Genomic DNA, 27,941 nt, shown 5'->3' with positions numbered 1-27,941 from the left:
TACTTTTGTGATTATGATAAACATACCCCGTGCTGCAAGTTTGAGACCACTGCCATAGAGCGATATAAAGACATTATAACATTTTCATCTTTGTTTCCCATTCCTTTCCCGACTTTGTAGGTCTTTTCCGTAAATTGTATTTTATTCTGCTTTATATTATATATTGTAAACCGCTTTTAGCTTTTACGAGAGAAAACAGTACATCAAATTTTCTTAAACACGAACATAAATTATGGATGTTGAATGCTTTTGAACTTTATTACTGTATAAATTCTATAATACTGAATATAATCTTGGCAACACATATACTCCTGAGTTGTGCTGGGTTCCTACAACATCACGTGTACTAAGCAAACTTAGGGGAGTGATTTTTTTTTTTCTTCCCCCCTAAAATGGTTTTCCTGATAAAAGAAAAATTCAGCGATTTGCCAAAAACTTTTGAAACAGGAAAACTGTACTTAGAGCAATACGACCCAGAGGAACTATTTACAAATACATCACAGCAATCTCATATCAAGGAGAACGCACATCCTAGTTACAGCTTTTCTTCTCTTTGCTCTTGCTTTAGCGGAAGATACAGATCTGTTGCTTTTCACAAGTTTTTCAGATTTTCAGTGACGTGCTTCTTTCCATTTTGGATAGATTATTGCTACCTTTGATCTTATAGTCTTTTGGAAGGCAGTTCTAACAGTGCATCTATATGTAAGCATCTATTAAGAACATAAGAAGTTTCCTCCGCTGAGGCAGACCAGAGGTCCATCTCGCCCAGCTCCCACGGCGGCCCATCAGGCCTATTGCCTGAGCAGTGGTCCCTGACTATTTCTATAACCTACCTGTACTCCTATCCCTATAACCTACCTCTAGGCATTGAGACCCCATGCTAAAGTTCCCCCCTTAGTCTGACCAGAGCTGTTGTTGTGATGTCATAATGCCTCACTCCACCAATTCTTACCTCATCAGTGATGTCACAGAGACTTGACTGCCCTAGTCTTACTTCACTGTTGTTACATATAGCAGTGATTTCGAATGTAGAGACATTTCTTTTTTCTTTAATTAATGGGGGAAGTTATAAAACACAAATTGAAGTGTCTGTATACAAATGCTAGAAGCCTAAAAAATAAAGTAGGAGAGTCAGAGTATATAGCACTGAATGATGAGATAGATATAATAGGCATCTCGGAGACCTGGTGGAAGGAGGACAATCAATGGCTCACTGTGTTACCTGGGTACAAATTATATTGCAAGGATAGATTAGATCAAATTGGAAGGGGGGGGGGGTTGCGCTATATGTTAGAGAGAATTGAATCAAATCAAATCAACATTCTGCATGACATAGATAGTAGTGTGGAATCCTTATGGATAGAAATTCCATGCGTGAAGGGAAGGAATATAAAGGTTGGGTTATACAACCGTCCCCCGGGACAAAATGAGCAGAAAGATGAAGAAATGCTTTCAGAGATTAGGAAAACTGGAGAATTGGGCAACAGTATAATAATGGGTGATTTCAATTACCACAAAAATAAATGCAGGATGGATAAAGTTTCAATATCGCAAAAAAACCAATAAATTATCCACAAATAATCAGGGAGATTAGTCAAACACCATGTATGTACTCCAAGCACTACGAATAGGCAACCACCGAGACTCTAAAAAATGGGAGAAAAAGACCTCAGTTATGCTTCATATGGCCACCCAAAAAACTCCCATACAGAAAACACTATTCTTTATTTAGTCTCCGAGACACGCCAGTGCAAAAACACAGAGCAGCCTCATCACCCTTAAAGCCAGCACCAAATTTGAAACCCAAAGCTTAGCTTGCTGTAACTTCGGTCCGTGCTTCAATGACTTCTCACAGGCCGGTAATCGGCAGCATTCCAACCGCCGTTGTACTCATTCCAAAACGACAAGCAGAGATCCAACAGAGTCATCCCCGTTTTGCCCACCGGCTTCTTCAGGAATCTCCTGCCACAATCCTCTTCAAAGTCAGACAGCACAGCCCAAAAACGGAAGCAAAACGCAAACGCGCGGCTCTGCAGGACGTCAAGTGCTAAGCCCACCCATAGCACACCTCTAACATGCCCCCTCGAACTTTGGATGCACAGCAGCTAAGAAGCCAGAAAGTCAGCTTTGAAAATTTTGGCAAGAAAAACGTGTTTTGAAAATGCCCCTAATAGACTACGGTTAAACTGTTAAGCCCAGTTATTAGTAACTAGGTCTTGTCGCATAAAATGGGACCTGTGATAAAATAGTCTGTCTTATCTGTGCCCACATTGATAACTTCCTCCTTGAGTGTGAAGAGTTTCAGTCTCTGGTAACCAGAGCTGCTGTTGTGATGTCATAATGCCTCATTCCACCAATGCCTAAGAGTTGACCTCATCAGTGATGTCACACAATGGCTTGATTGTCCTACACAGGACTCACTTTTTGTTACATATAACAGCAATTTTGATTCTAGAGACATTTCTTTTTTTCTTTAATTAAAGGGTGGAGTTCTCAACTTGGGCTACCATTAAGACACGAGATTTCATTCCATAAAATAGCAACAGAATTCCTAACAGAAACCCACCTTTTTTTTTTAATTCCCCCACATATAATTCACAGTACTCCCCCGCGAATATTGAAAAACCGCAAAAACGGATTATAGTAGGGAAGACAGGAGAGGGCAGCCGGAGTGCCGGCGAGTGAAGGAAATCACTCACGGTATTCTCCGACCGCCTCTTCCTGCACTAAAGTCGGGCCTCACCAATCGGGAGCTTGCCTCTCCGGCCCAGTCATTCGCGGTCAGAAAATGCCGATCGCGAATGACCGGGGATAGTTTGTGCCCTGTTCATGCCCATGCACACATTTACCCGTGAGGTACCCGTGAGGCCCCAGCAGGGCCAGAACTGTTGAGGAATGCAAAGAATTGCAAAGCGACCTGAACAAACTGAGTGAGTGGGCAAAAAAATGGCAGATGAGCTTCAATGTGGAGAAATGTAAGGTCTTGCACATAGGGAAGGGGAACTCCATGTACAGCTATACGATGGGAGGGAGGGTACTCGGGGAAGGCAGCCAAGAAAAAGATCTGGAGGTATTGGTAGATAACACAATGAAGCCAGCGGCACAATGTGCAGCGGCCTCAAAAAAAGCGAACAGAATGTTGGGCATTATCAAAAAAGGTATCACTACCAGAACAAAAGAAGTTATCCTGCCACTGTATCGAGCTATGGTGCGCCCACATCTGGAATACTGCGTCCAATACTGGTCGCCATACCTCAAGAAGGACATGGCAATACTCGAAAGGGTCCAGAGGAGGGCAACGAGGATGATAAAGGGTATGGAGAACCTTTCATATGCCGAACGGTTAGACAGGCTGGGGCTCTTTACCCTGGAGAAGCGGAGACTGAGAGGGGACATGATAGAAACTTATAAAATCATGAAAGGCATAGAGAAGGTGGAGAGGGACAGATTCTTTAGACTAGCAGGGACAACTAAAACAAGAGGTCATTCAGAAAAACTGAGAGGAGACAGATTCATAACGAATGCAAGGAGGTTCTTCTTCACTCAGAGGGTGGTGGACACCTGGAACGCGCTTCCCAGAGAGGTAATAAGACAGAGTACAATTCTGGGGTTCAAAAAGGGACTGGATGACTTCCTGGAAGCGAAGGGGATAACAGGGTACAGATAGAGGTTTACCGTACAGGACATTGAGCGAATAGGGTATGGATATTTTAGGTTAGGTAGGGAACACTTTCAGGTCATGGACCTGGGGGGCCGCCGCGGGAGCGGACTGCCGGGCACGATGGACCCCTGGTCTGACCCGGCAGAGGCAACGCTTATGTTCTTGTTTCGATCATGTCTCCCCTCTGATCGAAACATTTAAGTACCTCACGGGACATGTCGAAGTGGAAGGTGATATTTTCTTTCTCAAGGGACCCTCGGCCACAAGAGGGCACCCGCTCAAACTCAGGGGCGGAAAATTTCATGGCGACACCAGAAAGTATTTCTTCACAGAGAGAGTGGTTGATCATTGGAACAAGCTTCCAGTGCAGGTGATCGAGGCAGACAGCGTGCCAGACTTTAAGAATAGATGGGATATCCATGTGGGATCCCTACGAGGGTCAAGATAAGGAAATTGGGTCATTAGGGCATAGACAGGGGGTGGGTAAGCAGAGTGGGCAGACTTGATGGGCTGTAGCCCTTTTCTGCCGTCATCTTCTATGTTTCTATGTACCTGTAAACCTGCGCTTATTTACTTAATAGCGCTTACGTGGATTTTTAGCATTTACCTGAGTTTGTGCAGACATGCCAGTATGCCACATTTTTTTGCATATATTTGGCACATAAATGTTGATGCCATTTTATAGAATTGACCTTTTGGGGGGGTTTGTTCATATGTGGGATCACGCATTTGATGCAGGCGATCTGGTTATATTGCAGGTTCCAGTTTTAGCTGCACTCAGTATAGAAACCGAATCGCACAGCTCGTAAACTAACGAGAGTAACATTGTAAATGCCAGCAGATAAAGATCTCTATGATCCATCCAGTTGTCCCAACAAGGTGTCCAGCACTCGTACCACTTGTTCATGATTCAGCCCTGCATCATAAACGGGCAGTTGGCAGCTTGCCACCTTGCCAACTTCATAGAAGCAGATATGACACACTCTTGGAACATAACAGCACAACACCATTGCTGTAAACCTTAAGAATGTCTTCACCTCCTCCACGGTTAACTCTCATTATTTATTCACTAATATTAACTTTATGATTCTGCCCCTCACCCCCCATACAGATACTCAGGACTTGCAATCAAAGCATTTGCTTTGAATGTGATGTGAGATATGCCTAATGAATCTCTAACTCTCCCTTCCGATTTTGGGGCACAGATATTGGAAGTCTGCCCAGCATCAGTTCTACTTCCCAAATACTGGAGTTGCTCCAGCCTTGACCTTGAGCTGACTTTGCCATTTATTTCTCCAGAGAGAGAAAGAAATAGAAATTGTTACATCGCTGCTTAAGCGCAGTCTTCTTCCTTGTAAACCGCACTGTTAAGTTTTTGAGGAGATGTTTCTCGTTGGTGATGGGTACGAAAATTCCCATGGAGGGTTCCACTGAAATCTTCTCTTCCTTGAACTTGAATCTTCATATTCCTTTTCATTTTGGATTCTGTTGTTGCGAGACTTTACATATATTAACTTGGACTTTGAAGTGTCGGCCATAAGGGTTCCACTGAAATCTTCTCTTCCTTGAACTTGAATCTTCATATTCCTTTTCATTTTGGATTCTGTTGTTGCGAGACTTTACATATATTAACTTGGACTTTGAAGTGTCGGCCATAAGGGTTCCACTGAAATCTTCTCTTCCTTGAACTTGAATCTTCATATTCCTTTTCATTTTGGATTCTGTTGTTGCGAGACTTTACATATATTAACTTGGACTTTGAAGTGTCGGCCATAAGCTCCGATGGCTAGCCAGTAGTACTGTGAAATACATTTTTTGTGTTATTATATCATGTTTATTATTTACACTTCATATGATGTTAGAATGCCTTTTATTTGTTTATTTATATATTTGGCCTATTTTCTATGATTTAATTTACAGTACTCCCCTGAAATTCACAGGGGTTCCGTTCCAGGAGCACCCGCAAATTTAAAAAAAAATCACAAATGCGGTGTAGGAGTGGATCGGACCCAGGAGAGGCAAGAGAGGGCATCTGGGACGGGTGTGGGATCGTTCTTAGTATTTTCTGACCGCCTCTTCTGGGAACTAAAGTCAGGCTACACCAATCAGGAGCTGCTTTGACACGCTATCTGGCGCGTCAAAGCAGTTCCTGATTGGTGTAGCCTGACTTTAGTTCCCGGACGAAGCGGTCAGAAAATACCGTGAAAGACTGAATTCGCGATTGTACTCTATTGTTTTGCAAAATATGCATTTGGTTTAAGAATGATTTCTATGTTGTGCAAAAATCTTTACATGTTGTTTACATTTGTTGTTAACAGTACTATTGGCCTCTGATGCAGCCCAGGAAGAGTGAAACTTGGCAAAGTCAAGCTTAGGTTTTTTTACCCCTCTTGGGGTATAAATATCAACTGTAAATTAATCTACCATGCGCAAATAAGTGCCGTGGTCAGAAATTGCTTCTACAAATTACGATTGATCCGATCTTTAGCTTCTCTCCTAGAGCCATCATCTCTGAACGTATTGATCCACTCACTTATGATATCTAAAATTGATTACTGCAACTCTCTATACAAAGGGATATTGCAGAAAGAGATTAGACGACTTCAATTGATCCAAAATCCCGCTATCAAAATCATCACCAAATCCAAGAAATTTGATCATGTCACCCATTGGTTTCCCATCCCCCCCCCAGAATAACTTACAAAATTAACACGGTTCCTTCTTTTATTGACAAATTTCTCATCCCCCATGTTCCTCCCAGAGCTCTCAGATCTACTACCCAACATTTATTATTCGTTCCCTCTTTAAAGACTATTAACACTCGCCTCGCGACAGTATTTTCCGTTACAGCCCCTCTCATTTGGAATTCTTTACCCTCTTACATTAGGGAAGAAAAAACCAGACAAATTTAAAGGAGCATTAAAATGTTTCCTTTTGAAAGACGCTTAGTAAGCCAAAGCCACGATTAAGAACAACCCTCTCCTTCTTTACTTCCTCTTGTTGTTTACTCTTCTTGAATTTATTGTAATTCTACCCCGTCCCTTTTGTTTAATAGTGAGTCTGTCCTTTTGTCTCGTATGTTTTGGGTTTTTTTTTATGTTCCCATATTTTAATGTACATCGCCTAGAAACCATGATAGGCGATTAATCAAACTTGTTTGTCTCGGTCCAGTTTGGCTTTTGCAGACCAATTGCTGTTTGTTTCCTGGGGTCACCTGGATTTAGGCAGCAGAAACACGTGTAAATGCCAGTAATCAAGTCATATATGCATACGACTGCCTTCTTTGTGACTGTATAGCGCTGCGTATGTCTGGTAGCGCTATCGAAATAATCAATAGTAGTATGTTGACACGTGTGCATAAATGACCATTCTCCAGCTATGTGGTATTCTGTAATTCCATACCAATATTCAACGGTACATACTTTGCAGGTGAGCATCCACATAGTCAAAATTCGGGTGGAGCATCGGCAGGTCACACATTTATGGATATCTATTTTAAAATGCTAGGCATAGCCTAGTAGTTAGAGAACTAGGCTAACAGCTACAAAAACCTAGTCCCACTGATGCTTCTTGAACAAGTCACTTAATCCTCCATTGCTTCAGGTACTAACTTAGACTGTAAACCCTTCAGGGACAGGAAAATACCTACTGAAAAATGCCTGAACTAAATCCAAATAAATCTTCTATAAATATGCTTATCCCAGGACAAGCAGGCAGGTATTCTCACTAGTGGGTGATGTCATCCGACAGAGCCCCGATACGGACATCTTGCAAGCATGTCTTGCTTGAAGAAACTCAGAAGTTTCGAGATGCCCGCACCGCGCATGCGCCAGTGCCTTCCCGCCCGATGCTCCGGGCATGTCTCCTCAGTTCTTTTTCTTCCGCGGAGCTGAGAAGTCTATCTTCAATTTGCGCCCATTGAATCTCTTTTTTTGCCTTCTTTTTTGCCGCGGGTTGAGTTCTTTTGGCTCTCCTGTGCATTTATTTCTTTCTTTGATTTCTTTTTCCAAAAAAAAAAATTTTTCCTTCCGATACCGGGTCGGCCGCGTGGCTGGGGCCCCGCGCCTTCGACCTTGCGGCGGAGCTTTTCCGGCCTATGTCCCGGCCGATCACCGGTTTTAAAAAGTGTAGCAAGTGCCAGCGCGCGATTTTGCTCACGGACCCTCATCGACGCTGCTTACAGTGTCTGGGACCGGATCACTTCCCGAAATCGTGCCAGCCTTGCTCCACTCTGACGGCGAGAGCGTTTAAGCGTCGCTGTCTGCTGTGGGAGTCCATGTTCAAGATGGAAGCTTCATCGGATCCTGCAGCTTCGACATCGACAGGTGCTTCGACTCCTTCTGCGAAGCCCTCTGCCTCCCCGGCTGCTTCGAGCCTCCTGAAACCGGCGTCGTTCACACCGGTTTCGGCCCCGGCTTCGGCGCCGGTGCCTTCATCCGTCTCCTCGGAGCAGGTATCGACCCCAACAGTTCCTCCGGTGGTGCTCAAGGTGCCGAAGACTGGCAAGCAGAAGCACGTAGCACCCAAGGAGCGCGGAGACCGTGCGGAAGGGCCCCCTTTTGGTGCGGATCCCTCCATATCGGCTTCGTTGCGGTCCATCCTGGAGGCTCAGTTCGTGGAGCTCATGCAGACCGTGGGGCCTTGGCTGATTGCCACCATCCAGGGTGACCTTCCAGCTTCGGCTTCGAGGGGCGGACCGCCCCCTCCTCCTCCTCCTCGCCGCACTACCTCGTTACTCGGCGAGGAGGAGCGGCGAGCAGTGTCCGGGTCCTCGAGGAGGTCCTCCGTTAGCGCTGTACCTCCTTTGGAACCGATTTCCTCGAGGAGGGCCTCCCTTAGTAATATGCCTCCCTTGGAGCCCATCCCCTCGAGGAAAGCCTCGTTTAGTGACCTGCCTCCCTTGGAACCGATTACTCCGCCCCATGACTCAGTGTGGCGTCCACCTTCGGGGCCACCCAGTCCTGGGCATAGCAGGAAGCAGGACGAGTTCTTCCGAACCCCCTATCAAACCTGGGCGTCGTTGGGGGAGCCTCCGACTCTGCCGCCTCTGCGATCGACGGCATCGAGTCCAATCTGCTCCTTGGAAGCGTCTGAGCCAGTTTCTCACAGACGGGCTTGATCCCCTTCCAGGCATTGGGAGGGGCATCGATCCAGACATTCTTCGAAGCATTCCTCTCGACACTCGACCGTCTCGCCTCAGAAGAAATTGCCTCGGTTGGGGTATGCTGCTTCGACTGGGTCTCCTCCTCCGGGCCCGGAGTTCGAGGACCCCGAGGTTTTCTACTCGTCCTGTTGCTCGCAGGCCTCTCTGGAGCCTGAAGCCTCTTCTTCTTCTAGTCCGTCTCGCAGACCGGCGACGGCAGACCAACTGTCCTTTTCATCGTTCCTCAGGCAGATGGCGGATGACATGGACATTACTCTCGATGCTGAATCTCGATATTCCAAAGAGTACCTCGATACCATGCACTTGCCTCGTCCTCCGTCAGAGTCCTTGCGGCTTCCCCTGCACAAGCTCCTCGACCAGACCTTCATGCGATGCTTCAAGTCTCCTTACTCTATCCCTGCGGTCCCTGGCAAATTGGATGCGCGGTACCGCACGGTGCATCATAAAGGCTTCGAGGGTCCTCAGCTTTCTCACCAGTCCCTCCTGGTCGAATCCTCGCTCAAGCGGTCTCATCCTGGCCAGGTCTATGCTTCAGTGCCTCTGGGCTGCGAGGGCAGAACCATGGATAAGTTTGGTCGACGCATCTATCAGAATTCGATGATGGCGTCTTGAGTCCTGAATTACAATTTCCACTTTGCAGCCTACTTGGAATTTTTTCTACCTGTGCTTCGGAAGTTCACATCATACATCGAATCCCAGGCTAGGTTTGAGTTTGAGGAAGTGGTTGCTTCGCTGTCCCAACTTCGGCTTCAGTTAATGCAATCTGCCTATGATGCGTTCGAGCTCTCCGCCCGAGCGGCGGCCTGCTCGGTGGCGATGCGCCGGTTGGCCTGGTTGCGGACCATTGATATGGACCCGAATCTTCAGGACCGCCTGGCAAACGTCCCGTGTGCTGGGGCGGATCTTTTTGACGAATCCATCGAGACTGTCACGAAGAAGTTGTCTGACCATGAAAAGTCCTTCCAATCTATCCTTCGGCCGAAGCCTAAGCCTCAGCAGTCTCGACCTTCTCGTCCGCCGTTGATTTATCAGAGGCGTTATCAGCCGAGGCAAACTCCTCTTGCGAGGCAACCGGCGAAGCGTCAGCCTCCCCAAAAGGGTCAGCCTAAGTCTCAATCGCCTGCTGTCCCTAAGACCACTCAGCCTTTTTGACTGTCTCGTCGAGGGCATAACCAACCTCGTTCTGCCTCCCCCTGTTTTTCCCATCGGAGGGCGCCTCCATCATTTTTATCATCGCTGGGAGGCCATAACAACCGACCTCTAGGTCCTTACTATCATCAAGGAAGGATACTCTCTTCATTTCCATCGGGTCCCTCCGGACCACCCTCCAAGAGAGTATCCTTCCAACTTGACTCAGACCGCCCTTCTTCTCCAGGAAGCTCAGGCTTTGCTCCGGCTTCGTGCCGTGGAGCCGGTCCCGACGGACCAACTGAACCAGGGGTTTTACTCCCGGTACTTCCTTGTTCCGAAGAAGACGGGCGACCTGCGACCCATTTTGGACCTCAGGGCCCTCAACAAATTCCTAGTCAAGGAGAGGTTTCGCATGCTGACACTTGCTTCTCTCTACCCTCTCCTCGAGCAGAACGACTGGTTATGCTCTCTGGATCTCAAGGAGGCCTACACTCACATTCCCATTCATCCGGCCTCCCGCAAGTTCCTCAGATTTCGGGTGGGACATCTACATCTGCAGTATTGAGTGCTTCCATTCGGCCTGTCCTCGTCTCCCAGAGTCTTCACGAAGTGTCTGGTGGTGGTGGCCGCTGCACTCTGGAACAGGGGTCTTCAGGTATTTCCATACCTCGACGACTGGCTCATCAAGGCCCCGTCAGCTCCAAAGGTCATTTCGGCGACCTTGACCACGATCTGCTTCCTGCAGAGCCTAGGCTTCGAGATCAATTTTCCCAAATCTCATCTGCAGCCTACCCAGTCCCTTCCCTTCATCGGGGTGGTACTGGACACCATCCAGCTTCGAGCATTCCTTCCTCCTCAGCGCATGGATGCTCTTCTTCGTCTCTGCCAGTCTGTATCTTCTCGCCAGTCCTTCTCAGCAAGACACATGATGGTCCTCCTGGGCCACATGGCCTCTACAGTTCATGTGACGCCCTTTGCCAGGCTCCATCTCAGAATTCCTCAGTGGACCCTAGCTTCTCAATGGACTCAAGTGTCAGACCCGTTGACTCGACACATCATAGTCACTCCTGCTCTTCGGCAGTCTCTACTTTGGTGGATGACCTCTTCGAATCTATCCAGAGGTTTGCTGTTTCACACTCCTCCTCATCAGAAGGTTCTCACTACCGATTCCTCGACCTATGCCTGGGGGGCTCATCTGGATGGGCTTCGCACTCAGGGATTCTGGACCTGTGCGGACCGACTCCATCAAATCAATCTTCTGGAGCTCAGAGCCATCTTCAATGCTCTTCAAGCTTTTCAACATCTGCTTCACGACATGGTGGTCCTCATTCGCACCGACAATCAGGTCGCCATGTATTATGTCAACAAGCAAGGGGGCACGGGCTCGGCCTCCCTCTGCCAGGAAGCTCTCAGAGTCTGGGATTGGGCGGTTCACCACAACACCTTCCTCAAAGCTGTCTACATTCAGGGGAAGGACAATGTCTTGGCGGACAAACTGAGTCGTCTTCTCCAGCCTCACGAATGGACACTCCACTCCAAGCCCCTTCATCAGATCTTTGCTCAGTGGGGAACGCCTCAGATAGACCTCTTTGCGGCTCCCCACAATTTCAAGCTGCCTCAGTTTTGCTCCAGGATCTACGCTCCTCATCGCCTCGAGGCAGATGCTTTTCTGCTGGATTGGGGGAATCGCTTTCTGTATGCGTTTCCGCCATTCCCTCTCATTCAAAAGACTCTGGTCAAGCTGAAGTCCGACCATGCCACCATGATTCTGATAGCTCCTCGGTGGCCCAGGCAACCTTGGTTCTCCCTTCTACTTCAACTCAGCAGCAGGGAACCGTACCTACTTCCAGTGTTTCCTTCACTGCTTACTCAGCATCAGGGGTCTCTGCTTCATCCCAACCTGCAGTCTCTCCACCTGACAGCTTGGTTCCTCTCAACGTAACTCCGCACCAGTTTTCCCAGGCGGTGAGGGATGTCTTGGAGGCTTCCAGGAAGCCTGCTACTCGTCAATGCTACTCCCAAAAATGGACTAGATTTTCTTCATGGTGTATTTCCAATTCTAAGGAGCCTCAGCGAGCCTCCCTATCCTCTGTTTTGGACTATCTTTTACATCTGTCTCAGTCTGGTCTCAAAGTCGACATCTATACGAGTCCACCTGAGTGCTATTGCGGCTTTCCATCAGCCTCTACAAGGGAAACCTCTCTCTTCTCATCCTGTGGTTTCCAGATTTATGAAAGGACTTTTTCATGTCAATCCTCCTCTCAAACCGCCTCCAGTGGTTTGGGATCTAAATGTTGTCCTTTCTCAGCTTATGAAACCTCCTTTTGAGCCTCTGAGCAAGGCTCCACTAAAGTTTCTCACTTGGAAAGTGTTTTTTTCTGGTGACCCTCACATCTGCTCGCAGGGTCAGTGAGCTTCAGGCCTTGGTGGCGGACCCACCTTTCACAGTATTCCATCATGACAAGGTGGTCCTCCGCACTCACCCGAAATTCCTGCCTAAAGTGGTCTCTGAATTTCACCTTAACCAATCCATTGTGCTTCCAGTGTTCTTTCCAAAGCCTCATTCTCATCCTGGAGAATCAGCTCTTCACACTCTGGACTGTAAACGTACTTTGGCTTTCTACTTGGATCGCACCAAACCACACAGAACTGCTCCTCAACTTTTCGTCTCCTTTGATCCAAACAAGTTGGGACGACCTGTATCGAAGCGCACCATCTCCAACTGGATGGCGGCTTGTATCTCTTTCTGCTATGCTCAGGCTGGATTACCCCTTCCCTGTAAGGTCACAGCCCATAAGGTCAGAGCAATGGCAGCCTCTGTAGCCTTCCTCAGATCGACACCGATTGAGGAGATTTGTAGGGCTGCCACTTGGTCCTCGGTTCATACGTTCACTTCTCATTATTGTCTGGATACTTTCTCCAGACGGGATGGGCAGTTTGGCCAAACTGTGTTACAAAATTTGTTCTCCTAAGTTGCCAACTCTCCCTCCATCCCATTGAGGTTAGCTTGGAGGTCACCCACTAGTGAGAATACCTGCCTGCTTGTCCTGGGAAAAAGCAATGTTACTTACCGTAACAGTTGTTATCCAGGGACAGCAGGCAGCTATTCTCACGTCCCACCCACCTCCCCTGGGTTGGCTTCTCTGCTAGCTACCTGAACTGAGGAGACACGCCCGGAGCATAGGGCGGGAAGGCACTGGCGCATGCGCGGTGCGGGCATCTCGAAACTTCTGAGTTTCTTCAAGCAAGACATGCTTGCAAGATGTCCGTATCGGGGCTCTGTCGGATGACATCACCCACTAGTGAGAATACCTACTAGTGAGAATAGCTGCCTGCTGTCCCTGGATAACAACTGTTACGGTAAGTAACATTGCTTTACCCCTCTATAAAATTACCCTCCTAGGGGATAAGTCTAAATATATATAAAAAAGCACCTACCTTAAAGCACTCATGCAAACTATTAGAATTGCAAATCAAGGAGAGGGGAGGAAGTGAATCGGAGGGGGCAGGTTGAGGAAGGACTTGGAGAGGGGGATGGCGCCTGCTTCCCCTTATGTGACTGAATATGGGTTAGAACCCACATAAGATCCAGCATGGCCCAAATATTCAATGCTGGTGCCCAGTCATACTCTGGTATTGAATATTGGAGCCTAATTCTGCCCATGGTGGTCAGGCTTTAAAAAAACGCTGACCTCAGGTGGTTGAATATTGACCAGCACGCTTTTAAGTATTCAGCTATACCCAGGTAAATTGGTCATTTGAAAATTGCCCATTCTTTCTGCAGGTAAAAGTATATATTGACAGTTCTTTCAGTTTGGATGTCAAGATCTATTGTTTGGTTGCTCTTTGCTACCCCTGAGCAGCTGGTGCCCAAGGCAACGGCTTCGTTTTGCCTAATGAATGGGCCAACCCCGCACACATGGCATTTTACCTGTATTGAGGGAAGCCAGTCTGTACACAGCCAATCACTTTTTACCCATGTAACTCCTTACCCTGGATCGGTACCATGGAATATTGCTACTCCTTGGGTTTTGGCCAGGTACTAGTGACCTGGATTGGCCACCGTGAGAACGGGCTACTGGCTTGATTGACCATTGGTCTGACCCGGTAAGGCTATTCTTATGTTCTTAACTGGCTTTGAAAATAGCCTTCCAGTCTATAGCAGCTGAGTAATTTCAGAAGAGCGAAAAGCCACCTTCACTCAGCCTGAGCTCAGCAACTTTTCACACCAGAACCACATGATTCTTAGCTGTTCCGCTGTGTCCCTGGAAAGGTTACCAGAAGTCTCAGTGACTGTTTGAACTCTGAGCTTCCTATGATGATGTCTGTCCTCACCCGTGCAATAGATCCAGAAATAAAAACGAAAATTGACCCAATGACGCAATGCAGTAAAGAGGAAGCTCTGGACCATGCCACTGCATCTTTTTCTTATCTAGGTTGAGGAATATTGTCAGTGCTTTGCACATTGCTAATGTGAAATCAAAGCAGTATACAGTATATGAATTTTTCACTTTCCACTATTTAGAACAGGCAAACAGAAGAGCCACTCGCATTGGGACATAAACGAACAAGGAAAGGCAAGGGGGATGTTGGCTCTTCATGATAGTTAGTTATTTAGATCCTACTTTTTATTTATGTATTTGGTTGTATATGCTTCTGCTCCTTTATTTTATGCTTCATTTATAAATATGGTCTAATATGTTTTATGGTTTTAGTATTTTTTTTCTATATGCTACAACTCTTCCCATAGTGTCCTCTGAGGAAAGCGTCTTCTACATGCCGAAAATGGGCAAATGGTCTTATAAGATCATGAAGGGCATAGAGAGAGAGTAGAGAAGGAAAGGTTCTTCAAACTGTCAAATAATAAAAGAACAAGAGGACATCTGAAAAAGTTGAAAAGGGACAGATTCAAAACAAATGCTAGGAAGTTCTTCTTTACCCAACGTGTGGTAGACACCTGGAATGCGCTTCCAGAGAATGTAATAGGGCAGAGTACGGTACTGGGATTTAAGAAAGGATTGGACAGTTTCCTGCTGGAAAAGAGGATAGAAGGGTATAAATAGAGGATTTCTGCACAGGTCCGAGACCTGTTGGGCCGCCACGTGAGCGGACTGCTGGGCATGATGGACCTCAGGTCTGACCCAGCAGAGGCATTGCTTATGGTCATGGGATAGGAGGTTAAATGGCCATTTTTCTCAGTGGAGAAGGGTGAATAGTGGAGTGCCTTAGGGACTGGTGCTATTTAACATATTTATAAATAATCTGGATATTGGAATGATGAGTGAGCTTATTAAATTTGCAGATCACACTAAACTGTTCAAAACTGTGAAAAATTGCTGGCAGACCTTAGGAAACTGGAAGACGGGGCATCCAAATGGCAGTTGAAATTTAATGTGGACAAATGAAAGTGAGGCACATTGGGAAGATTAACCTAAATCATAGTTACCAGATGCTAGGGGGGACCACCTTAGGGTTCAGACAGGCCAAGACTCTGGTCTGGGTTTCAGAAGCGATATTTGGCACAGAGAGGTAGATTTGGGAGTCATCAGCATAGAGGTGATACTGGAAGCTGTAGGAGGAGATCAGCGCTCCAAATGAGCAAGTGTAGACTGAGGAAAGGAGTGGTCCTAGGAGGGAGCCTTGAGGAAGGCTGGGAAGGAGGAACCACTGAAGGTTTACTTACTCAATGATAAAAATAGCAATAAACAGAGGGGAAAAGAACATTGTCAAAAAGACAAAATTTTAGCAATGTCCTGAATTTAGCAAAAGTGAGTTCCAAATGAATAGGTGGCGAGAGATTGTTCCATAATTTGGGGGTGACAAAATAGAAAGCAGAGCTTCATAGTGAGCCTGATTTGGACCAGGGAGCACCAAGCGATTTGCGTCAAAAGAGCAAAGGGTTTGTGCAGGGACGAATCGGGGAAGATAAGTAGGGGGGTTGAAGTGTCAAGCGATCAAAGTGGCGAGCATGACAAAGTAAGCAGATGGCAGGGTTTTGAAGGATCTGTAAACATTTAATTGGAGAGGCATAAACAGAGTTACAGTAGTCATCACATCAATGTCCGTGCATGCCAAACTATGCAATGTAGTAGGCAGGAACACGTCAGACCAAAGCATAGGGCCGGATGGTAACTCAATGCCCGACAGTATGGTGCACTGGTCCAGGACCTGGCAACTCAGTTTCAATACCGAAAAATGTAAAGTCATGCACCTGGGCAGCCAAAATCCATGCAAGACGTACAACTTTAATGGTAAAATCCTACAAAGGACTGTAGCAAAACGTGGCTTAGGGTGATCATCAGTGAGGACATGAAGACTGCCAAGCAAGTGGAGAAAGCTTCATCTAAGGCTAGACAAATCATAGGTTGTATATGTAGGGGTTTCGTCAGCTGGAAGCCCGAAGTCATTATGCCATTGTATAGATCCATGGTGAGACCCCATCTGGAGTACTGTGTACAATTTTGGAGGCCGCATTACCGCAAAGATGTGCTGAGACTTGAGTCGGTCCAGCATATGGCCACCCGGATGGTCTCGGGACTCAAGGATCTCCCGTATGAGGAAAGGCTGAAAAAATTGCAGCTATACTCACTCGAGGAACGTAGAGAGAGGGGGGGACATGATCGAGACGTTCAAATATCTCACGGGCCGTATCGAGGTGGAGGAGGACATCTTCTTTTTCAAAGGCCCCACGGCAACAAGAGGGCATCCGTGGAAAATCAGGGGTGGGAAACTACACGGTGACACCAGGAAATACTTCTTCACCGAGAGGGTGGTTGATCACTGGAATGATCTTCCACTGCAGGTGGTCGAGGCCAGGAGCGTGCCTGATTTTAAATCAAAATGGGATCGCCACGTGGGATCTCTTCACAGAGAAAGGTAGGGGAGGTTATTGGGGTGGGCAGACTTGGTGGGCCGTGGCCCTTATCTGCCGTCTATTTCTATGTTTCTATGCTCAGAGGCCGTCCAGACGCAGCTCTGAGCTCTTGGGGAGGCGCTGGTGCCGGCAGTGACAGACTCTCGTGCAGTTCATTGACTCGCTGGCAGTACACCTGGACTCTCTCTGTGGCACACTGGTTTAGAAGCTATATGACTCCTAGATATCTGAAATTAGAAACAGAAAGTCAAGTGGATCAAGTGTTTCCGATGTGTATATTCCCGAAGAGGTCCTTTCACTAAGCTGCAATTAAGTGCTAACGCTTGCCTACTGCAGATGAAAAACCACTACCACAATTTGGGGATCGGCGCGTACTTTCCACGTGCTAAACGGCAGATTTTAGTTTTTGGCGCTGGATTACCGCAGTTACATTGCCGCATGCTAACCGATGAGTGCGGGATTAGCACCTGAGCTTCTATCACCTAGAAAATAGATCTTGGTAAGTGCTCACTTGCTAATGGGGAAATTACAGCTGCACTACAAATGGCCTCAGCGCACAAGAAAGCCCCACTTTGGGCATAGTAGCGGCCAATTTTTAGCGAGCTCGATCAAAGGATAAGGCTTCTGCATATAGGTAATCCCTGAAAACATCTAAGTTGCATGACTGAATATTGACTTCCAGATTTTGATCTTATTTTATGATACTTTTTTTTTTTCTGGGGAGGGAAAAAGAGTTTTATAGTAAGAACAGATAATACAGTTATTCGAGGTATTGTAAGTTCCAAAATGCTTAGCTTTAATTTTTTTCCCCCTTTCCAATTTGTATGCTGAGTGCATTTCGGATGCCACAAGACTCGTTTCATCAGTAAATGCTGTTTATCAGGTCAAGAGGTTGATGTCTTGCACTTAAGCGAAGGCTGATCTTCCTGTCTGAGGTTAGCCGTGGTGTGGGCTGCTTTTCCTTTCTGAAACTGTTTGACTAAGCACTGAAGTGCCACAGGAGAGGAAAGTTTGATGAAGAAAAGAAAAGCTCAACTATCACTCTTAGCAAAATGTTGTCAGATGATTTTACATGGTAGTTAAATCAGTCATTAAGAGGGGAAGTTAACAACGTGGGCTACAAAATGTTATTTTACTGTTAACCTCAATTACTAGTAACTAGATCTCATTGCATAAGAATAGCCTCACTGGGTCAGACCAATGGTCCATCAAGCCCAGTAGCCCATTCTCATGGTGGCTAATCCGGGTTACCAGTACCTGGCCAAAACCCAAGGTGTAGTAATATTCCACACTACCGATGCAGGGCAAGCAGTGGCTTCCCCCCTGTCTTTTCAATAACAGACTCTGGACTTTTCCTCCAGGAACTTGTCCAAATCTTTCTTAAAACCAGCTTTGTTATCCGCTCTTACCACATCCTCTGGCAACACATCCTCCTTTCTTGTAAAGTACATAGAGTATCTCCCAGAGCCTGCTTCAGCATCAGGAACTTCTTCTACTGACTGGATCTGAGGCAGCCGCTGCCCCTTAGCTCATACTCTGGCTACTTTCTCTGGCCTTCCCATCAAGCATCAAATAGGACCTGTGCTAAAGCAGCGTGAGTTAGTGGTAAAATAAAACATCTTATCAATAGCTGGTTTTAAGAAAGGTTTGGACAAGTTCCTGGAGGAAAAGTTCATAGTTTATTATTGAGAAGAAACGAGGGAAGCCACTGCTTGCCCTATATCGGTAGCGTGGAATATTGCTTCTCCTTGGCCAGGTACTAGGGACCTGGATTGGCCACCGTGAAAATGGACTACTGGGCTTGATGGACCATTGGTCTGACCCAGTAAAGCTGTTATTATGCTCTTATGTTCTTACGATAGCTATGTCACTTAATTTCTGAAGAGATGCCAGTGCTTGTTTGTTTCATTTACGAAGGTAGTATACAACGGGTACAATTAGGCTCTGATTCTGAAAGTTGTGCTGTAATCAGCAGGTGCATGAAAAAAAATGGTGCCGGTCACATGTCACCCCCAATTATAGTGCCGTTTCCAGAATTGCATCCTCCATTTCTGGTGACTCGCGAGAACTGACACAGCCAATCGGGGAGCAGCGCCGGACCAGGCAGGAATGCGAACAGCCCATGCCTGCCTTCTGCGTCATTCTGCCCGAACAAAAGAGCCGTCCAGCGAGGGAGACAGGCAGGAGCACAGAAAGCGCCAACGGACCTTTTTTTAAAAAAAAAAAATTGATTGGGGGTACCTGCCTACGAGGGGGGGGGTACCTACGGGTTTTTCGCTCTATAAGACCCTGTCCCGGCCTACCACTGGACCACCAGAGGGAGTAGAGGGCAGGGTGGTGGGAATTTTTTTTTTTTCTTGGGTTTTCCTCCTCTACAGGTGTTTATTAAGTATTTCCAATATACAAAGAACAGTAAACAGAACTATCAGGAAATCTGAAAACCACAATCAGATTAATTGTTAGGCATGTCATGAAAGTAAAGAATATTATGGTGACAATGATAAACTACAGTTTTGTGCAGCTATAAAATCGTCAATGGTCAGGTGCATCTTATAGAGCGAAAAATACAGTATATTTCTGTTCTTGTTTTGCTTTAGGATAAAGTAGTATTGTAGCTGTGCTGATAAAAGTTGATCCTTATATTGGACTCAGTTTAATACATTTTTTTACTAATTCAGAGACCAAAACCCCCTTCCTCAGGTCAGGACAGGATACTAGTGTACTTTACTGACCTGAGGAAAGAGGTTTTGGCCTCGGAAAGCTAAATGAAAATGCATTAGTCCAATAAAATATCGTGATTTGTAGTTCTGCTATTTTTATATTTTGCATCACTGTTTCTGGCTTCTCTGTGGTTCAGTTTAACTTTTATCTACACATTTCTGTTTTTCGTTGGTAATTACGTATTCCATACTGGGCAAGGGTGTTTCTCTGTTCTGCGTGTACGAAAGCATTGACCGTGCAGGATCGATCTGTCCTAATCTGGCTCACTGCAGTATGTAAGATGCTGCCTTTCCCTAGGTACATTCTTATTACTAAAAAGGGGGGGTATAAGGGTCTTGTCCAAGGTCACAAGGAGCAACAGTGGAATTTGAAATAGTCTGTCCTAGCTCTCATCCCACTGCTCTAATCATCCATATAAAAGCAGGAACGCAGCCTGAAATGCTGAAGGAGATTTTGCGTACAGAGTTTCCTGCTTTGTGAGCCTTTGCAGCCCTGAAGAAGTGGCATGTCAGCCACGAAACGATCGTGGCCTGGCTGCACATAGTTTCTCCTGAATTTGCAATTTAAGTTTTTAGTTGGCGGCTAGCCCAGTTTTGAATTAGACATATCATTGATTCTCATGGTTTTCTTTTGCATTTCTCTAGATATACACAGTATAGTAGCCACAAAAGTTTATTCTGCCTATGATGGATGGATGGTTCCCACCCCCTTCCTGTATAACTGAGGCATTTTCTTTCGTTGGCTTTCATAAGGTATCAGAGATCAGTTTGCTGGGTGTTCAGTTCTCTTTTGGGGAGATTTTGTAAACAGTACTTAGACTGATTATACCCCCATTTCCTCCTTTTTAAGGTTTTTATTTACCATAATATAAGGCACATTCTTTTTTATTCCAATAGATGCAAAGATATAAAAATTAAAACAAAGTGCAGCAAAAGTCTAGACAATAGATACTGGGCAGAGGAAAGTAATGGTGAGAATCAGAAATTTCTAAGAGATGTTTCTAGTTCCTGGACATAGTCTTAACTCTCTAAATGTGGACTAAAGGGAAAGAATTGTTTCTTTTTGAGGGATTATTTCTAAATGACATATTTAAATTCGGTTCATTTTCTTAATTGATGCTGTATGTAAAATTGAAAATTTGAAATAAAAATAAGTTATGGTGGGAATCTATAGTAGTGATTAGGAAAGGATCAGCACATTTCAAACCTGACTGACTAAAAAGCTAAATTTAGCCTCTCAGCCTTCATTAGAACATAAGAACATAAGAAATGCCTTCTCCGGATCAGACCTAGGTCCATCTAGTCCGGCGATCCGCACACGCGGAGGCCCATTTAGGTACTCCTTTATGGAGACCCGGTTTTTCCATATCCCTCAATATGATTAGCAAGAAGGTATGCATCCAACTTGCGTTTGAAACCCAGAACAGTAGTCTCCATCACAACCTCTTCCGGGAGAGCATTCCAAATGCCCACTACTCGTTGTACGAAACAGAACTTTCCGACATTAGTCCTGAACCTGCTGCCGCTCAGTTTCAGGCTATGTCCTCTTGTCCATGTCCCATCTGAAAATGTTAGTAATGCTGGTTCCTGATCTATTTTATCGAATCCTTTTAATATTTTAAAAGTCTCTATCATATCTCCTCGCAGTCTTCTCTTCTCGAGGGTGAACAGTCCCAGTTTCTTGAGGCGTTCTCTGTAGCTCAAATTCTCCATACCTTTGACTAGTTTTGTGGCTCGCCTCTGCACCCTCTCCAGCAAGTTATATCCTTCTTAAGGTATGGGAGACCAGTGTTGGATACAGTATTCTAAGTGTGGGTCTAACCATAGCTCTATAAAGTGGCATTATAACTTCTTCCGATCTACTCGTGATCCCCTTCTTAATCATACCCAACATCCTGTTTGTTTTTTTCGCCGCCACCGCACATTGAGCCGAAGGTTTAAGGGTTCTTTCAATCACTACCCCCAGATCCTTTTCTTGTTCGCATTTGGTTAAAGCTAATTCAGTTCGTCCAATTTTAGGTAGGACCTGGATCAGGATTAGGTCAGATACAGTGATTTTCAACACTGGCCGGATCTTTCCTCCTCCCTGCCAAAGGTAGAAGCCAAGTTTGAACCTAACAGGCTCCTACAGAATCTCCTTGCTTCCCACCAAAATTATTTAAGTTGTGTGTGGAGGGGCTTCTAATCTGATAGCCCCCCCCATGACCTCTTGCCTTTTCCACAGACCAAGCCCTCAACCATCTAGAAGTCTACTTTCAGTTTTAAGCAGGAAGGAGGAGCCACAGCAGACTGTTACTGGCTACTTTCAGTACTTAACAAAAAACTTATACTTCACCAAAATCATGTTCCTCAAACACATCAACTGAAATAGTTTCAGTTCTGTCATGAAAAATAACTACACTAAAAGGTGTTGGAAACAAAAAGTCTCAGAAGCGAAAAAAAAACACACCATGAAAGTTCGAGCTTAGCAAAGCTTTCAGTCATCTTAACATCACATTTATTCAAATATTTATATACGAGTGGTACTTTTAAACTTATAGCAAACCTAGCTTCAGTGCTCAAATCCACTGCAGTCTGTGCAAATTGCCTCCCTTCTTCTCTCCCAATGGAGGCCAGCATTTCACAGTGCTTGGACTGCTGCATCAGGGAAATCACTGCTTTGGTGACTTGGATTTGTACAAAATTGAGCTTGCAAATCCTTGGAAATTCTTGTAGCTATAAAGTTCAAATCAGGATTGTGGTTTAAGGGAATTTTGCATGGTGACTCTGCCACCACGAGGGAAACCTTCATGGGATCAAGATATTACAAAAATTATGCCATCATCCCAAGGAAAGTTACCCTTATGTGTCAATAATCAAAGACCATCAGTATATAATAAACACCAACTTGTGCAGCTTCACATAAAGGCCAAATGGCCCATCTAGTCTGCCCATAATGTGACAGGAATCCTGCTAACCTTACTAGAAACAGGGAGGAAGATCTTGTAAGCTCCATTAAAAATTCTATTATCTGGTCTGGGAAACATCCTGAAGAATTTAGAAAGCCTGTGCATAGCTTTAGAAGGGAGCCTGCCCCTCTAAGAATGCCTAGAGCTCAGGCTGATATTCAGAATGCAGGGCCCTTTAAGACCTTGCCTGTCCCTGCTAGGAGGGGGCGTGGCTGGATGCCGAAGCTTCCATTTCCTGAGCTTTCCTCGTCAGACAGAGAGAGAGGGAAATAAGCTGAACGTAGGCTAGGAAAGGAAGTTCGCACAAGGCAATTCCCCCACAGACCCCTGCTGAAAGCCAATAGTAAGGCCAGTCACAGAAACCCCAGCCAGAGGATTATGCCATGGAGAGTCGATGCTTTGCCTGACTTTAGTGAGGAACAGATGGACTGTGAGTAGGCTGTTAAGCCAAGCAGTTAGTTTTCCTTTTTGCTGGAGTTTTCATTTTTGGTGTTGAGTGTTTGCGCTGGGGATATTGTGGGGTGTGTCCAGCCACCCTAAAGAATTGTAAAGCATTAGCTGCATTTTTGGCTTTTGTTTTATTTTTGGAGCAGCTTGTAAACTGCTCTGAGTTGTGAGGAATTAAAAGTGTGCCTGTCTTTGGGAGGGCGGCAACACCGTGGGTGTACGGGCCCTCTCTCCTCCAGCCTGTTAGGGAATTCAGCTGTACCAAACAGAGCTTCAGCCAGAGTGTGTGCTTTTCAAAAGGGAAAATGTTTGTTTGAATGGACTAATTTTGATAGGCCAGCTAGTGTGGCCAGAAGAAAAGTTTTTTGCAGCTTTGTTTTTGAAAGTTGGACTTTATTGCACTGGTTGTACTGAGTTTGTACTTAAGAATAATCCTTGGAGCTAAAGGGTGAACAGTTTGCTTAAAAGCTCCAGTGTGGGGTCACGTGATGACGCTGAGCTGAACGGCGGCTCCTGGCTCGTGCTCCGACCCTCTCGCGCCTTAATCTCCGCTTTTTAAAGCCTTTCAGCTCTACTCTCCTGCCTTTCTCGGCGACCTGACCAGCGGACAGCAGTGGGAAGCGACCAGCTGCTTCGGCGGCTTTCTGTGCTGGTTTTGCGGGCGAGTTATGCCAGTCAAGACCCCGCGGCCGATACGAGCCCAGCGACTGCACGGCGCACCAAGATGGCTGCCGGATCTGCGACCGGCCGCCGAGAGTGCTGTTGCAGGAAGACGCGGTAAAGGGAGCTGACCCGAACTATATCGGCAGCAATAGATGAGCGGCTCACCAAACTCCAGGCAACAGTGAGGATGTGCGGGACTGCCTGGAGCGGCATGGCCACCCGCTTCAGCAAGCGGAAGTCCTCGCATTGCCACCCAGGAAGATCGCTCCGGAGCGCTGGAGGAGCAGGTTCGTGGCCTGCAGAGCTAAATGCGCTACCCTACATGAGCGATTGGAGGACCAAGAGAATCGTGGACGTCGCAATAAATATCCGACTGGTGGGCCTGACAGAGAATATCCGCGACGCTGACCTGCGTGACCTGGTGGATGCGGTGGCTACCTGGCGCTGTGGGATTTACCCCAGCAGGATCGCGCCCTTGGTGGAGAGGTGCATTCGCCTGGGCCAGCGCCGTGAGGGCGCGGCAGGGCCCCGACCTGTCATCGCCAGGTATCTGAATTTTGCTGATAAGCCCAGGTCATGGCTCTATAATAGGAAAAAGGGCGCGCTGGAGCGCGAGGGCGCTAAGATTCTACTTTTCAATGACTACTCCGCGGAAGGTAGCTGCCCGCCGGCGTGCCCTGGCACCTCACTGCACCGAGCTCCGCAACAGAGGTCTACGCTTCGTGGTGCAATACCCTGCACGGGTCCGGGTGTTTGAAGCCGGGGGACCGAAGACCTTGCGAGGATTGGAGGCGTTACAGGCCTATATCAGATCTTTGGCGCCTGTACCTCCGGACCCATGAGTAGCACTGCTTTGCTTTGCTGCCCTAAGACTATCTGTGGTCTCTGCATATCTGGTACCTGAATCGGGGGCCTGACAGCCTTGAGCCTTTGCCTTGTGCTTCGCTTATGGAGGGGCTTCGGGGACTAAACTGGTTCCCCACTCTGCCGAGTTCCTGGCTGCCCTGCTGGATGCTTCAGGGGTGTGCTACCCTGCTGTACCTGACGCTTCCTCAGCTTTACCACCTGCTTAGGACATGCCTATCCGGATGCCTGGTTTTGGGTTGCTGCATTCTTATTTTACACGCAGGGGATCCTGGACTCTGGACTTTGAGTGTCTGGTGTTTTCCTCTATGCCCCTTGTTTTCTTTCTGTTCTGTTTGGCTTCTTTGTCGCCCTTGGACATGTTTGTGGGGGGGGGCGGTTTTGTTACTGGGGTGGGGTGGATTTTCGAGGTTATATGGGTCTTTTTGCGCGAGGGGGTTGGGGGGCTTTCAGAAATATGTTTTTAGTTCGGGGGGGATGGTCGGGATGTTGGATGGGTAGGGGTGGGAGTGGCGGGTGGAAGAACGGAAGGGGTATTGCATGTATGGTGAGTTAGTGGACTGTCTGTGTGGGTGTGCTTGGGTGTGTATGTTTGGTGTGCTGTGGATACGGGACAGGGAGCCGGGGTTTGGTTGTGGGGGGGTGATTCCCTAGTTCAGTGGGGGTTGGGGCTTCATCGCTTGTACTTGGGGGTTCAGCTGGGAGACCCTCGGGAATTTGGGCTGCTTCGCTGGGACGGTGCATTGGTGCTGGGGTTCTTCCCACGGCTATGGCTGACTTGGTGTGTCTTACGCTGAATGTGGCAGGCATCAACTCGCCGGTAAAGCGCACGAAGTGTCCTATCGTTTCTTGAAGAAGGAAAAGGTCTCTGTGGCTTTCTACAAAGAGACTCACCTCACGCATGCGAACATCAGAAGTTTGCAGCGTGATTGGGGTGGGGGAAGTAGTGGCGTCCCTTACTCATCTAGACAGAGGGGGGTGGCTATCCTCATACATAAGGCGGTGGTTAGCGGTCACACACAGAGCTATATCCGGGACCCTCAGGGCCGCTTTATCATCTGGGTGGGGACTCTGACTATGGCAGGCCTGTGGTACTCTGCAATGTTTACGCTCCAAATGTCTACACTCCTCTTTCTTCTCTACTCTAGTGGCCAATTGATAGCACTACGTCGACTTACGAACTTCTGGTGGGAGGGACTTCAATATCACCCAGCGACCCCTTCTATATGATTGTAAGCCTCCGAGACCAGTGGCGGCGGACAATGAGCGTCGGGGGGTGAATTTCCTGATGGGAGAACTGGACCTCCAGGATGTGTGGAGGGTGTACCACCCTGGGGAGGTGGATTTTACCTTTTTCTCAGGGGTTCACCACTGTCATTCTCGTCTGGACGATTTCTTACTTCCCTCTCGCACCATCGGGCGGGTGGTGCGCACCCACATATTGGACGTCCCTTTTAGCGATCACGCTGCTGTGACATTGACTTTTAAGTGGGGTAGTGGCTCTCAGGGCGATCGTGTGTGGCGTTTTAATCCCTCCCTGTACCTTGACGAGGAATTTCACACCTACCTCATCGAGGAATGGTCTAAGTATAAGCAGACAAATGAAGGGACTGAGGTCTCGGACACGATATTCTGGGAAGCGGCGAAGGCCTACCTCCGAGGCTGTATAATAGCCTACTCTATTCGTAAGCGTAAGCTCCGGGATGCTGAACTTACGTCGCTGGCAAAACAGATGAGGGAATGCCGGTTATATCATTTGCGGCACAGCTCCGAGCAGCTCGAGCAATCTTATCTCCGACTGCGCAATAACAAATTGACGCCATCCTTTCTGCGCGGGCTTTGACCCACCTTGACGTGTACAAGTTTCAACTTTATAGGTGGGGGTAACCGGGCGGGGAAGCTCCTGCCAACCTTGTTCGTCCACACCGAGCGCGCTGCGTGTATTTCCCATATTCGGGACTCCTCGAATGTATCACATCGGACTGAGACGGCTATCCAGACTCAATTTGTACTTTTTATAGCGAGTTATATAGCGCGGGGCGCGTACGATACTGAGGCTCGTGATCTTTTCTTTAGAGGCTTGAATCTTCCGACTGCCTCGAGACGCACCGCGACCTGCTCAATGCTCCTATTACTTGTCAAGAGATCTCCGTAGCTATTGGCCGTCTTAAACTTGCTAAGGCTGCTGGACCGACGTATGGGGCCCGAGTTACTATAAGATTTTACAACAATCATGTGGGCCCTGCTTTATGCGCCATGTTTGGTGATATGCAAGCCTCGATAGAATTCTCCCGGAGCAGACACCATGCTCATGTCGTAGTGCTTCCTAAACCGGGCAAGGATCCCACTTTGTGGGTTCATATAGGACCCATATCCTTGCTTAATCAGGATATGAAACTCTTACGCCATCTTAGCTAAGCGCCTAGCGCAGGTTGTCCTATGCTTGTACACCCTAACCAGGTGGTTTTGTGCCTGGCGTTTCTCCTCGGCCAACATTCTTAAGGCTCTGGTGGCTTTGAGAGAGGGCAAGGAATCGATCGGGAGACGACTTGTTGGCTAGTTTAGATGCCGAAAAAGCCTTCGATAAGGTTGTATGGCCTTACCTTTTCTGGGTCCTGCACCGCTTTGGCATTACAGATCTTTTCTCGAATGGGTGGTTCGTTTGTATACGGCTCCTACTGCTCAGCTCCTTATTAACCGCCAGCGCACGGCTCCTTTTCCTTACGGAGAGGGACCCGCAGGGTGCCCCTTGTCGCCGCTGTTGTTTATACTTTCGCCTTGAAACCGCTGGCGGCTAAGATACGAGATGCCCCCGGGGGGTGGCGGGGCATCCGAGTGGGGGCGGAGGTGTGCAGATTACCATGTTATGCGGATGATATGTTACTCTTTGTCGGCAATGCCCGGACCTCTATCCCTTGCATTACTTCCTTCATTGATTCTTTTGGGGCCTTCTCCGGATTATGTATTAATTTCAGTAAGTCCGAGGCGCTCCCCGGTTACTTTGCCTTGCGCATCGCGAGCTTTGCCCTCTTTCCCCTTTTAGGTGGGCGGTGGGAGAGCTTAAATATCTTGGGATCTTTCTCAGCGCTGATTGGGCTGTGGTCTATCGAAGCAACATTGTGAATCGTCTTGCCCAACTTCGGGAACGCTTGCCATCGATGGGGCGACCTCCCCCTGTCGCTTTTTGGGTCGTATTGCCTTAGTTAAAAATGGTTCTGTTGCCCAAGATCCTTTACCCTCTACAGATGATCCCCTTGTGGCTGCGAGCGTCTGAGGAGAGGGCCTACAGGTCCTTTGTTGGCTCTTTTATCTGGCGGAACCGGAGGGCCCGTGTGGGGTTTTGGAGACTTACGCAGAGCAGAGCTCGGGGTGGTTTAGCGCTCCCGGACATCCGGCTATACAATGTCGCAGCCCTGATGCGATGGGTGCATGAACTATATACGCTGGGTTCCCGATTTGCCCCCCCGAG

General features: G+C 47.2%; 1 protein-coding gene across 4 annotated transcripts in view; it reads left to right on the top strand.

The window, feature by feature from the left end:
* Nucleotides 1-27,941, top strand: part of PPARG (peroxisome proliferator activated receptor gamma) — a 161,283-nt gene that overhangs the window by 51,949 nt on the left and 81,393 nt on the right. Inside the window, exon 1 of one of the 4 annotated variants that reach the window (XM_033926320.1) lies at nucleotides 20,219-20,303. The exons of the other annotated variants lie outside the window; for them this stretch is intronic. The gene's annotated coding sequence lies outside the window, so the exon portion shown is untranslated. Of the gene's footprint in view, nucleotides 1-20,218; nucleotides 20,304-27,941 lie in introns of those variants that run through there. 4 annotated transcript variants of the gene reach the window in all.

Source organism: Geotrypetes seraphini, chromosome 17, assembly GCF_902459505.1.
Source record: "Geotrypetes seraphini chromosome 17, aGeoSer1.1, whole genome shotgun sequence".
Classification (NCBI taxonomy): domain Eukaryota; kingdom Metazoa; phylum Chordata; class Amphibia; order Gymnophiona; family Dermophiidae; genus Geotrypetes; species Geotrypetes seraphini.
Note: the sequence above shows the minus strand (reverse complement) of the source record. Positions and strands in the feature narration are given on the sequence as shown.